We start from the raw sequence: 10,112 nt of genomic DNA on the forward strand, positions 1-10,112 counted from the left end.
GGCCAACAACTGATCTTGGCCCTTTCCAGGCCCCTGGAACTATGAGAAATAAATATCTGTTGTTTAAGTCACCCAGCCTATGGTATTTGCTACAACAGCCTGATTAATATACTATCCCCAGAGTTGGACACAACTTAGTGACTAAACAACAACCATATATATATATATATATATATATATATATAAAATGATATACAGACTCTCCCCATACTGATACATACTCAAGGCTATCTCCCAAGTAAGGTTTCAAAGACAGGTTTATCAATGTCACATTCCTACTTAAAAATATGTAAGGGTATAGTGCCTGAGGGGAGGATTCAAATCCTTCAGGAGGGTATTCGAAGCTTCATACCCTTGGACTCAATTACTTCTACTAACTTTATTTCTCACTATACTTTTCTTGGAAATGCTCCCTCCAGCCAATTCCCAAACACCCCCAAACAAGTTTTTGGGTATACATCCTCTATCTCTCTGTCCCTGTGCATTCTTTTTGGCCATTTCTGGAATGCCCTGCCCCTATTCTCTCTCCAGAAATGTCCTTTTACCTGTTCAGACTCACTCTAAGTATCCAATCTTCTGAAAAGATTTCTCCAAATCTCTGTGCCCCCATAAGACTTTGCTTATAGTTCTATTCTGACAAGCATTTATTTAGGGTCAGTCAGTTCAGTTCAGTTCAGTCGCTCAGTCGTGTCCGACTCTCCGTGACCCCATGAATCACAGCACGCCAGGCCTCCCTGTCCATCACCAACTCCCGGAGTACACTCAAACTCATGTCCACAGAGTCGGTGATGCCATCCAGCCATCTCATTCTCTGTCGTCCCCTTCTCCTCCCGCCCCCAACCTTTCCCAGCATCAGAGTCTTTTCCAGTGAGTCAACTCATCGCATGAGGTGGCCAAAGTATTGCAGTTTCAGCTTTAGCATCAGTCCCTCCAATGAACATCCAGGATTGATCTCCTTTAGAATGGACTGGTTGGATCTCCTTGCAGTATAAGGGACTCTCAAGAGTCTTCTCCAACACCACAGTTCAAAAGCATCGATTCTTCGGCGATCAGCTTTCTTCACAGTCCAACTCTCACATCCATACACAACCACGGGAAAAACCATTGCCTTGACTAGACGAACCTTGGTTGGCTAGTCTCCACCAAAACCAGGCTTCCCTTGTGGCTCATCTGGTAAAGAATCTTCCCACAATGCTAGAGACCTGGGTTCAATTCCTGGATTGGGAAGATCCCCTGGAGAAGGGAAAGGCTACCCACTCCAGCATTCTGGCCTGGAGAATTCCATGGACTGTATAGTCCATGGGGTCACAGAGAGTCAGACACGACTAAGCTATTTTCACTTTGTTGTGCAACATAATTGTTCACTATTTGCGTATACCGTTAAAAGGATGACTGCAGTATGTCTAGTTAATATCCATCCCCATACAGTTACAAAAATGTTTTTCTTGTAATGAAGACTTCTAAGGTCTTTTATTGAGTGCTACTGTGTACAGATGATCAATACTGAAGTCAGATTGAATATATTCTTTGCAGCCAAAGATGGAGAAGCTCTATACAAAAACAAGTCAGCAAAAACAAGACCAGGAGCTGACTGGCTCACATCGTGAACTCCTTATTGCAAAATTCAGACTTGAATTAAAGAAAGTAGGGAAAACCACTAGACCGTTCAGCTATGGCCTAAATCAAATCCCTTATGATTATACAGTGGAAGTGACAAATATATTCAAGGGATTAGATCTGATAGACAGACTGCCTGAAGAACTGTGGAAAGAGGTTTGTGACATTGTACAGGAGGCAATGATCAAGACCTTCCCCAAGAAAAAGAAATGCAAAAAGGCAAAATGGTTGTCTGAGGAGACCTTACAAATAGTTGTGAGAAGTGAAAGGCAAAGGAGAAAAGGAAAAATATACCCATTTGAATGCAGAGTTCCAAAGAATAGCAAGGAGAGATAAGAAAGTCTTCTTCAGTGATCAGTGCAAAGGAATAGAGGGAAACAATAGAATGGGAAAAACTAGAGATGTCATCAAGAAAATTAGAGATACTAAGGGAAATTTTCATGCAAAGATGGGCTCAATAAAGGACAGAAATGGTACAGACCTAACAGAAGCAAAAGATATTGAGAAGAGGTGGCAAGAATACACAGGAGAACTGTACAAAAAAGATCTCATGACCCAGATAATCACGATGGTGTGATCACTCACCGAGAGCCAGAAGTCAAGTGGGCCTTAGGAAGCATCACGACAAATGAAGCTAGTGGAGGTGATGGAATTCCAGTTGAGCTATTTCAAATCCTAAAAGATGATGCCGTGAAAGTGCTGCACTCAATATGTCAGCAAATTTGGAAAACTCAGCAGTGGCCACAGGGCTGGAAAAGGTCAGTTTTCATTCCAATCCCAAAGAAAGGCAATGCCAAAGAATGCTCAAACTACTGCACAATTGCATTCATCTCACTCGCTAGTAAAGTAATGCCCAAAATTCTCCAAGCCAGCCTTCAACAGTATGTGAACTGTGAACATCCAGATGTTCAAGCTAGATTTAGAAAAGGCAGAGGAACCAGAGATCAAATTACCAACATCCACTGGATCATCAAAAAAGCAAGAGAGTTCCAGAAGAACATCTACTTTTCCTTCATTGACTACGATAAATCCTTTGACTGTGTGGATCACAACAAACTGTGGAAAATTCTGAAAGAGAGGGGAATACCAGACCACCTGACCTGCCTCCTGAGAAACCTGTATGGAGGTCAAGAAGCAATAATTAGAACTGGACATGGAACAACAGACTGGTTCCAAATCAGGAAAGGAGTATGTCAAGGTTATATATTGTCACCCTGCTTATTTAACTTATATGCAGGGTACATCATGAGAAACGCTGGGCTGGATGAAACACAAGCTGGAATCAAGATTGCTGGGAGAAATATCAATAACCTCAGATAGGCATATGACACCACCCTTATGGCAGAAAGTAAAGAACTAAAAAGTCATTTGATGAAAATGAAGGAGGAGAGTGAAAAAGTTGGCTTGAAACTCAACATTCAGAAAACTAAGATCATGGCATCTGATCCCATCATTTCATGGCAAATAGAGGAGGAAACAATGGAAACAGTGACAGGCTTTACTTTTTTGGGCTCCAAAATCATTGCAGATGGTGACTGCAGCCATGAAATTAAAAGACGCTTACACCTTGGAAGAAAAGTTATGACCAACCTAGACAGCGTATTAAAAAGCAGAGATGTTACTTTGCCTACAAAGGTCTATATAGTCAAAGCTATGATTTTTCCAGTAGTCATGTATGGATGTGAGAGTTGGACTATAAAGAAAGCTGAGCGCTGAAGAATTGATGCTATTGAAATGTGGTGTATGAGAAGACTCTTGAGAGTCCCTTGGACAGCAAGTATATCCAACCTAAAGGAAATCAGTCCTGAATTCACTGGAAGGACTGATGCTGAAGCTGAAACTCCAATAATTTGGCCACCTGATGCAAAGAACTGACTCATTGGAAAAGACCTTGATGCTGGGAAAGATTGAAGGCAGGAGGAGAAGGGGACAACAGAGGATGAAATGGTTGGATGCCATCACCCACTCAATGGACATGAGTTTGAGTAAACTCCAGCAGTTGGTGATGGACAAGGAAGGCTGGAGTACTGCAGTCCATGGGATCTCAAAGAATAAGACACGACTGAGCAACTGAACTGAACTACTGTGTACAAGTACCGTTTGTAAACGTATTTTATATATATATACACACAGTCATTAATCCTTGTAACACTATGAGCTAAATATAAAGATTTTTGAAATGGGGCCCCAGAGAACTCAAACAACGTACCCCAAAGTTATAGGACTAGTAGGTGGCAGAATTAAGATCTTAACCAGGTTACCAGTTTCAGCCACATAATCAGCAAAGTTTCTGCTATTTTCTTACCTTCTTTCCTTATAGGGATATTTGGTTGCCCAGAGGACTTGTATGATGAGCAGAATGAAACAAAATGGACAAGTCAGAAACACATACATATACTTGCTTACAATATCACTACAGAGCAGTAGGTACAGAAAATCTGCAAAAAATATATATCTGAAGGAGAAAGTAGAAAGTGAAGTCGTTCAGTCGTGTCTGCTTCTTTGTGACCCCATGGACCTTAGCTTACCAGGCTCCTCCCTCCATGGGATTCTCCAAGCAAGAATACTGGAGTGGGTTGCCATTTCCTTCTCCAGGGGATCTTCCCAACCCAGGGATCGATCAAACCTAGGTCTCTCACATTGCAGGCGGATGCTTTAACCTCTGAGCCACCAGGGAAGCATATACATCTACATGGAAACAAATGAAACTTCACTCTCCACTTATTCCCCCACCGCCCTCGACCCTGAGAATTTATCTAGAGGCAAAAGACAAAACAATAGGACTTCTAGAAGATAAAATAGACAAATATTCAGGAACTCAAGGTAGGAAAGACTTCTTCAAGTATCTGCCTGCAATGCAGGAGACCTGGGTTCGATTCCTGAGTTGGGAAGCTCCCCTAAAGAAGGAAATGGCAAACCACTCCAGTACTGTTGCCTGGAAAATTCCATGGACAGAGGTGCCTGGTAGGCTATAGTCAATGGGATCGCAAAGAGTTGATCAGGACTGAGTGGTCTGGTATTTCCAACTCTATCAGAATTTTCTGGAAGACATGGGAATACCAGACCACCTGACCTGCCTCCTGAGAAACCTGTATGCAGGTCAGGAAGCAACAGTTAGAACTGGACATGGAACAACAGACTGGTTCCAAATAGGAAAAGGAGTACGTCAAGGTTGTATATTGTCACCCTGCTTATTTAACTTATATGCAGAGTACATCATGAGAAATGCTGGGCTGGAGGAAGCACAAGCTGGAATCAAGATTGCTGGGAGAAATATCAATAACCTCAGATATGCAGATAACACCACCCTTATGGCAGAAAGTGAAGAGGAAATAAAAAGCCTCTTGATGAAAGTGAAAGAGGAGAGTGGAAAAGTTGGCTTGAAGCTCAACATTCAGAAAACTAAGATCATGGCATCTGGTCCCATCACTTCATGGGAAATAGATGGGTTAACAGTGGAAACAGTGTCAGACTTTATTTTTTGGGGCTCCAAAATCACTGTGGATGCTGATTGCAGCCATGAAATTAAAAGATGCTTACTTCTTGGAAGAAAAGTTATGACCAACCTAGATAGCGTATTAAAAAGCAGAAACATTACTTTGCCAACAAAGGTCCATCTAGTCAAGGCTATGGTTTTTCCCGTGGTCATGTATGGATGTGAGACTTGGACTGTGAACAAAGCTGATCGCCAAAGAATTGATGCTTTTGAACTGTGGTGCTGGAGAAGACTCTTGAGAGTCCCTTGGACTGCAAGGAGATCCAACCAATCCCTTCTGAAGGAGATCAATCCTGGGTGTTCATTGGAAGGACTGATGCTGAAGTTGAAACTGCAATACTTTGGCCACCTCATGCGAAGAGCTGACTCACTGGAAAAGACTCTGATGCTGGGAGGGATTGGGGGCAGGAGGAGAAGGGGACGACAGAGAATGAGATGGCTGGATGGCATCACCAACTTGATGGACATGAATTTGAGTGAAGTCTGGGAGTTTGTGATAGGGAGGCCTGGCGTGCTGTGATTCATGGGGTCGCAAAGAGTCGGACACTTTGAGCGACTCAACTGAACTGAATTGAACAACTTCACTTCAAATCCTGAAGATGCCCTAAGGGGAAGGACTATATCTCCTTGTCTTTGTATCCTCATCCTTTACACAGATAAGACGGTTAGATAGCATCATGGACTCAATGGAGAGATAGTGGAGGACAGGGGAGCCTGGTATGCTGCACTACACAGGGTCTCAAAGAGTCAGAGAGGACTTAGTGACTGAACAACAACCACCCTTACACAGGGAATTTTAGTAGACGCTCATTAAATTAATGAGGGAGTGAGTTGAAGTTAAGAATATACTCTAAGATTTTAATGGCCATTAACTCTGGCCAGAATAGTAGATGATTTTAATGAGCAGAGTTTTATTTTAGTGGTAATCTTGCTTACCTAATTTCCTAACCCTGCAAATTTCCTGCAGTTGCACATCCAGTTCACTGATCAACTATCAAACTGAAGGATAGCTTGTCATTATATCCGCAATGAATCAGTTGCCTGGGGAAAAGTACATGTCACACATTTACATTTTGGCCTCAAGGTAAAAGCACTTTTTTATTTTCTGAACAGAGGAACAGTCTTGAGGACTAAAACAGTAAATGTGATGCTGACTGTGGTCAGTGATGAAAACCTAGTATCACTTACAAAACTGTACAGTTTTTTGGGGAGGCATGTTCCTGGTCTTGGGCTGGTGTATCTGACTATCATTAGTGCTGATGAACTGCCAGATTCCTAAGTCCCACACAGATGACTTGTACAAACAGAGCCTGTAACAAGCTATTCAGCCAAAATGTTTCTTTGAGAATTTTAACTGCTAACTGTATCACTGGTGACCTTAAAACTTCTACTTGAAGAAAAAGCCTAATATTTATACCAAAGCTTGTTCTGGAGCAGAGGGGCAAGAGAGATGGCTAAGGAGAGGTCCCTTAGGAGTCATCTCTAATAGTCTAGATGAAAGGAGACAAAGCCACTTCTGTGAAGTACCCTGTTCTGTTATCTGAAGTCCAGCCTGCCATACCCAGAGACACACGGACACACACACACATGCGCACACACTCACTCTTTCAGGGTCCGTGTTTACCAGCACATTTGAAGCGACAGTTTCTGTTCTTTCTGGGTAGCAGCAGCATAAAAGAAAGAACACTACTCTAGAAATCAGGATATCTGAGCAGAGGAACTTGGAATAAATGATAATGACAAATAATAATCACAAAAAAGTAATACAATTACTAAACATTTACATATATTAAATGAATTATTCCTCTTAAGCAACCCCAGAGGAGGGGACTTCTGCTTTGCAGGTGGGAAACAGGCACAGCAAGGCTAAGTTGACCACACCACACGGCTGTGCGTGGTAGAGCTGGGAATTGAGATCATACATTCCGGCTGTGTCTGGGCTTGTAGCCACCGGCTCCGACAGTACCCAATTCTAGTATCTATTTAGAAAACGTACCGCCTCATCACTTACGATTTTTCCCATTTGTCTGGGATTCTAAGCATCGGGAGATTTGTCTCCAAGCAGCCTTCATCTTAAAGAGTATCTATATAAGAGGAGAAATTATATAAATAGTTATGTAATATTAATTAAATAGACTACAACAGAGATGGTCTTTTCATTTGAAAAGTAGGAGACAACTAATAAAAGATGCTGTTTCTTCAACTATCTTTCTCATGCCTATTCATAAATTTATCTTTAGGTCATAAAAACTCCCATTTTGTAACAGGCACATAAACAAAGACCTCCTGTAATTCAGTGATTTTATACCTCATCACCCCGTGCATTGGCTTTAATCCCACAAAGTGAAAGTAAGAAACATTGAAATCACTGTGGATTTAACCCTTCTGTTACCCAAAAGTGCTTTCACTGGAAAACCTCTAGAAGAACTATTCAACTCACTTGTAACTCTGGTAGCATAGCATCACCTGATATGAACACACCAGTAAGTGCTGTTAGTAATAAAATTAAACCACATGAAAGCATTTGAGTGTGCTAGGTGAGAGAGGTCCCTAGGAGGTCTGTAAGTGCTGAAATGTCTAGCAACATTATCTCAGCAAAAACGTCTGATCAACTCTCTTTGGCTCATAATTTCCCAACTCCATTTTCACCAAGATTAAACGTTAGGATTTTATTTCTTGACCCAGAGTGGGAATGTGTCTGACTGCAGCTGTTTCTCAATCTGCCAGTTTTATGGGACAGTGACTAGAGTGCATCGTGTCATAAAACCACAACCAGGCAGTAAATTACAAGGAGGAAAACAAAAACAAATTTTGCTGAGCACGGTCGGGTTTTTTGTTTGTTTGTTTTAAAAGTGGACGAATCTATTTTAACTCAGTCTGAATGAGCAAATAATAAAACATTTCTTAGAAATGTCTTACCACACTTCATCTTTATTTTGTCTTTAGTTTAGCAACAGAAGCAATCTTTGAAACAAACAGTTTCCACATGGGTGAAGGTAAGCTGAGAAGATGCCAGCGTGCTAGCAGTTTTGACAGTTACCAAGTAACCCTGTCTCAGGAACTCAGAATTTTGCTTTTGAAACTGTGGACAAACACACAGGGGAGAGACTCAGACTTAAATATTCCAGCCTTCTCAGCTATCTTTGAACTGCGGAAGGTTAGCAGCAGCATCTTTTGCTCATGGAGATCAAAAGTTTTAGGAAGAGTCAATGGGGAAAGAAAGACAGTGCAATGTCATAAAACAGACAAAAACCAGTCTCTGCGCCAAAGAGTGTAAAGACTATGGGGCCTTGGGCGGGGGTGTGGTGAATGGTAGTTCCTGGGGAGCCTGAGAGTATTGGCCTCCCATCAAACCTCTTTCTAATTTTTCAAAACTCTTCCACCCCAAGAGCTGGAGCAAAATTGGACAAATGAAGGCCACGGCAACTTTCTACCAAAGAGTAAAGCACAAAACTCGGTAGTTTCTCTGCTTGTTTCAATATCCCCTCTTCCTTCAGGAATGACACAGCAGTCACCAAAGGGTCCTTATTAAATACTACGTGTGTTACAGTATTAAAAAAAAAAAACCCAAAACCTCATACATGACTGCTCTCCATCTCTTCAGAGCAACCCCCCATTATTCAAAACAACACTGAGGGAAGAAAATTGAAGTGACAATATCATGCATCATAGGACGGAAATTAATGGTTTTATTCACTAGAGAATCCGGGGTTCTAAGAATTTGCTGTTCTTCCCAAGCCCATAAACTTTCAAAAGTTCTGTTGTAGCGATTTTGAGAACAGAGAGAGGTTCAAGGTCAAAACTGCCACCAGCAGTTGGCACAGAGGAGCTCTGAATCTTTGGGAACTTCCCTTTTTAACAAGGTCTCAGATGGTAAAGAATTGGAAAGACTAAACTTTATACCTCATCTTGTTAAGTTAAAATGTTTCCTTAATATAGCCATACGATTCTTAAATCTTACATACTTTCTTTAGAAATAGATTCCCTTCCACCTTCTGGAGAGTTAGCAAAGTTGTTTGCATAACAAATGACCATCAGCAAAAATCTTCAGAAGACGATGAGCTCTTCCTGGACGTTGAAGAGGTCTGTGAGTTCTGAAGATGATTCACCTGCAATTCGGAAAAGGCAGTGGCAGCCCTCTCCAGTGCTCCTGCCTGGAGAATCCCAGGGACAGCGGAGCCTGGTGGGCTGCCGTCTATGGGGCTGCACAGAGTCGGACACGACTGAAGTGACGCAGCAGCAGCAGCAGCACCTGCAATTATGCTGAGAAAACTAATTAGCTCTTGCTTGAGAGGGTCTGTAAAACAAGGCTTTTTCAAGGATCTTAAGAAGTGGAGAAAAAAAAGAAACCAATAAATGGGGGTGGTGAGGACAGAAATTATGCTCCTTAATGAAAATGTTAAAGAGCAGTCTGCTCACTACAACAAATAGAACCATATAGTCAAAGCAGTTATGTCTTGGAATGGGAGAAAGATAGCGCCTGATAGAAAAAATAAGAGCATATAGAAACAATCACTGCTCTCAAACATCTTTTAGGCCACCTCTTAAATCCTAACACAGTAGTCCCCCCTTACACATGGTTTTGCTTTGCATGGTCTCAGTTACCCTTGGTCAACTGCAGTCCAAAAATATTAAATGGAAAATTCCAGAAATAAGTAATGTATAAGTTTCAAGCAATAGGTCCCTTCTGAGTGGCATGATGAACTGTCACGTGGTCTTGTTCCCTTCCAGCAGGGATGTGAATCACTGGGTTATCAGATGGATTGTCACAATATCACAGTGCTTGTAATCAAGTAACCCTTGTTTACTTAATAATGGTCCCAAAGTGAAAGAGTAATCATGCTAGGAATTTTGATATGCCAAAGGGAAGCCATGAAGGCTTCCTTTAAGTGAAACGGTGAAAGCTTTCAACTTAAAGAAAGGAAAAAATTGTATGCTGAGGTTACCTACGGAATGAAAGAATGTATGCCTAAGGCCTATGGAAAGAAAGAATCTTCTA

The sequence above is a fragment of the Moschus berezovskii genome, chromosome 1 (genome assembly GCF_049115385.1).
Source record: "Moschus berezovskii isolate FMDL1 chromosome 1, NW_MosBer_1.0, whole genome shotgun sequence".
Taxonomy (NCBI): domain Eukaryota; kingdom Metazoa; phylum Chordata; class Mammalia; order Artiodactyla; family Moschidae; genus Moschus; species Moschus berezovskii.